At 39.6% G+C, this 4,315-nt stretch overlaps 1 pseudogene; it reads right to left on the reverse strand.

Annotated features, from left to right (window-relative positions):
* Positions 1 to 1,570: 1,570 nt before the first annotated feature.
* LOC125487989 lies at positions 1,571 to 2,506 on the reverse strand (annotated as a pseudogene).
* Positions 2,507 to 4,315: the final 1,809 nt, after the last annotated feature.

The raw sequence follows: 4,315 nt of genomic DNA on the forward strand, positions 1-4,315 counted from the left end.
TCTCTGAAGACAGATGTACAAACAGTTGTAGAGCTATTCATCAAGGAAACAGATACTTCGGACCAAACAGTACACGCCAAACTTGTGCCCAAACAAAATATTTCCACCTGCCTGCGCTACACTCACATCCCTCCAACTCTTCCTATTAATGAACCTGTTCAAATGTTTTTAAAACATTCCAACTTTAGTTGCATCCAGCACATATTTTTGCCGCTCATTCCAAACATGAATAATTGAAACGGAGACTTAGGGTCTCGTGCACCCTTGACCTCGGGGGTTTGAGCATTGTGTCTTTTCTTGAACATTTCCCAGTATCACTCCTTTGCCTAGTGAATACCGAGGTGTTAGCTAACTCCACCATTCGAAATGAAAGTACATCCCCGACACTGGCTGTAACTCAATACTGCTTTCCTGCATATTCCATTGAACTGGTATGGTTGATAATTACCAAATCTGTTCATAATCTGGAGCGTTTGGACACACCATGCAGTGTATTTAGAGAAACTGGAAAGCAATATCTCACCAGCCTTCTGTTCTGTTCTGCAGCAACGATCTTTAGTTCTGATTAAATAAGTACAATTGTCATAGGCATGTTCATACTTTGTGGTTTTTCACTCGCAGCAGTGCTGACCATCAAATATCGTCGTTTTGCTTAACACGTATGGACTGCCTCATGTGAACTTGTCACGTTAGTACCTTCTTGGAGATCCCTAGACCATGCATTTTGGCAGAGTGATTTCATAAAGGGCATTCATTCCCTATCTGACACGAGGGGGCCTGAGTTAATGGTGTAGAATCTTCCACCTACATGTCTGCATGTTTGATACAGGAATGTCGTATAGCAATATTCATGCAACATAACACATAACTGAAAAAAATGTCATTATTCTTTACTAAAGTTTCAGATTTCAGACTTTTATTCGTTCGGGGCATGTGGGTGTCACTGTCCAGTACAACAATTATTAGCAATTCCTAATTGTTCAGAGGACACTTAAGTGTCAACCACATTTTTGTGTGTCTGGAGTCATATGAAGTCCAAAAAAAAGTGAGGCGAGCAGTTTTGTTCCCGATAAGATATGAGAGGACCGCGTTTATTCTTTTGCTGGCATTCGTTAAGGAGTTCCGGACATCTTTAGACCTCTGATTGTGCATAATTATTGAAAGGAAATCCCACAGTCTGCTGGAATCCGGGTCCCCAGAACATCAGCAGCGTCTCTGAATTCTAGCAGCATTACCAATTTCCCATCATCTCCACTTATAGCGAAACAATTGAAGAAAGTAAACTGTAAGAGACTTAATTGTTCACGTTTCAATTTCCAGAAGCAGGGGAAAACAAGTAACAGTTCTGTTTTTAAGACAGTAGGAACTGCAGATGCTGTAAAATCTGAGGTAACAATGTGTAGAGCTGGATGAACACAGCAGCCAAGCAGCATCATAGGAGCAGGAAAGCTGACATTTCGGGCCTCGACCCTTCATCAGAAATTAATTCATTTCTGATGAAGGGTCGAGACCCGAAATGTCAGCCTTTCTGCTCCTATGATGCTGCTTGGCCTGCTGTGTTCATCCAGCTCTACACGTTGTTATCACAGTTCTGTTTTTGCCACTTTTCCTTTCGATTAAAGAATACCAGAAGATATCACCAAAGAGATGTCAACAATCTTTTCAGCTCTTGCCTGAATTTACTTTGTGTGGCTGCATAAATGCACACATTTGTGCATGAACTCAAATACATCAGCATGTAGCCAGTTTCAGTGGCAATATAGGCAGGAGCCGTATAATCACCTCGATAATGTGCGGTGTTTGTTATTCTAGTGGATAAAAAACTGACAGCTGCTGTCATTCACAGAAGAATAAAACTGCCAGATATAGTGAAGAGTAAAATTATGGATTTCCTTCGACTCTCCATCTCTCGGTCTCTTTGACAGTCACTATTACATCCTCGGATTGACCTGCGAGCTCTATTAGTGACTAATATTCGTCTGCTGGTCAAACAATTAAATGAGAGTATAAATAAAAACGGAATCCAAGGAACTAAAATACCGTGTAACCAGGAGAATGCTGCACCCAGGGATGAAGTGAAAAAGTTCAATTTAGCGCGACAACCCCACTGAACATGACCGATTACTTTTTCTGGTTCATATGGAAACCAAAAGGGTATGCTCTCTCGGAAAACCAGGGCAGTGGTGATCATTATAATTGGAGCCGCTGTCTTTACTCTGCAATACTTTGTTTTCAGCCTCTCACAACATATAGCCTCATATCGATCAAATGTGAATAAGACTGTGAACCACACAGCCATTAACAGGCTGGTTGCATTCATGTAATTAAGAAACATACAAACTCCAGTGTAGAAGAAGCAGGAATGTGTAAAGTGAAAACTGAAAACGTGATATACAATTACATTGAAGATCATGATCAGAAGAACTGCTGACGCCATGGCCACCATGTAGGCGGAGTTACATTCAGAAAGGCCGCAGTTTCTCTTGGAGAGAATTATTATTGTCATCAGGTTTGCTGTTAGTGACATGAACAATCGTTTTAAAACGGGATCAATCAGAAATCAAAAATCTGCAATTCTTATAACGAAATACTCAACAGTTTCTTTTTTCCACTGAGACTTTTGTGCATTGGTATTTTTAATTTAATATGCATACCCAAGTGTTGGAAATTGCATTTTGTAAGAACAAAGTACTCAATAGTCAGAACGGAGAGACTAAAAGTCGACTTGTTTCCACCACCGTTTGGTTAAGTGCTTTCAAAGATTACATGGACAAAAGCAGTTGTGTTCTTAATTGGTTGCAGGCGTTTTGAAATTAAGACTGACAGCAAAATCATGTATTCGCTGCGCAATCCAATTAATATATCCAAAGACCATTAAAATTGACTCCAAAGATTTCTATCTCGTCTTTTTTTTTCAAATAACCAGTGCTAGTTTGTATAAACAACTGCTATCAGAATCCACTTTTATGGGTCAAACAAATGGCTTGGCAATTTCTTCTGAATTGTATAAAATAGAGCAAAGTTGAACAACAAAGTAATTGAACTAATGACTATGAATTCATTCAATCTTCTTTAAATCACATGAAAGACAGACAAACAAATAAATGCAGTTAAGCGATAAATCCTAATGAAAAAGAGATGTAATTGGACAGTTTACTTGAGCTGTTTCTACATTCTACAACATCACGGGCACGTGGGCTTGTATATTGCTTGGTTTATGATGACACTGATGTATGCAGACAACTTCCAGTATGCTATGAGAAATATGATTCCGAATCTTAAAACTTACATTCTATTCCCTGAACTTTCAATATGTTGAAGATCAGAGGGCAGGTAGAGAGCAATAAAGCCTCTCTCCTGAGTTTTCCATCACAAACATAGCCGAAAAACCAGATCAAACTCGAGACTTGCCCTGCCAGACTACCCGTCTCTCCATGAGGCCCCGGTAATCATTCAGCATCAGCAATCTGTTTAAGCAAAGGTCCCATCAGGAGTAGGGACATCTATAGACCAGTTTCCATCAAGGAATAGCCTGTAATTAATTTTCGAGAGCGGCCTCAAAAACCAATAGAAGCTTGTTTATTCGCTTCTTATTTTAAATAAACAAACTGCTACACTTATTTCAGCTCTCAGCTTGAGGTTCATAGCTCCAAACCAAAATACCATAAAAATAAGATAAGGTGATGAAAAATCAGCCAGTCTTCTCACAAAGGACATAACAGTTTAAAAAAAAAAGGTCAGGAATGCACTCGCTGTGAAATGATATTGGTTGTCAGATGACAGATGATCACTACTTACATTAAGGATTTGTGCACAGGATTCAGACAGTCATCAATTGTAACTGGTGTAGTTGGCTAGACCATATTAATAAGCGTCCTCAAATGTGGATAACAAAGAGCCTCTTTACTCAGTGTAAATTGTCTACACAAGCTCATTGCAAGGTGGAGGAGCAACATCTCATTTCCTGCTTAGACATCTATCGAAGCTGAAGAACGGCATGAGTTTCTGCTGAGGCAATTTATAGCATTCAGGCCTGAACACTGATATCAACAACTTCAGAGTATGCCTCTGTTGTCTCGCATGTTTAGTAGACCTCAGACCTCAACACTAATCATAGGTTTGTCCAATTTGTGACTTGTTGGTTTCTTAATTCAAAAGTCTCCTGCTCAAACCAATATTGCCATGATCTTTACAAAATCGCAGAATTCTTACGCAATGAAGGAGGCTATTCGGCCAATCATGTTGGCACTGTTCCATAAACCAGTATCATTGTCGAGTGCCATTCTTCTGCTATAGCACCATTGTACCATGCTGT

Source organism: Rhincodon typus, chromosome 48 (genome assembly GCF_021869965.1).
Source record: "Rhincodon typus isolate 14 chromosome 48, sRhiTyp1.1, whole genome shotgun sequence".
In the NCBI taxonomy this organism is placed as follows: domain Eukaryota; kingdom Metazoa; phylum Chordata; class Chondrichthyes; order Orectolobiformes; family Rhincodontidae; genus Rhincodon; species Rhincodon typus.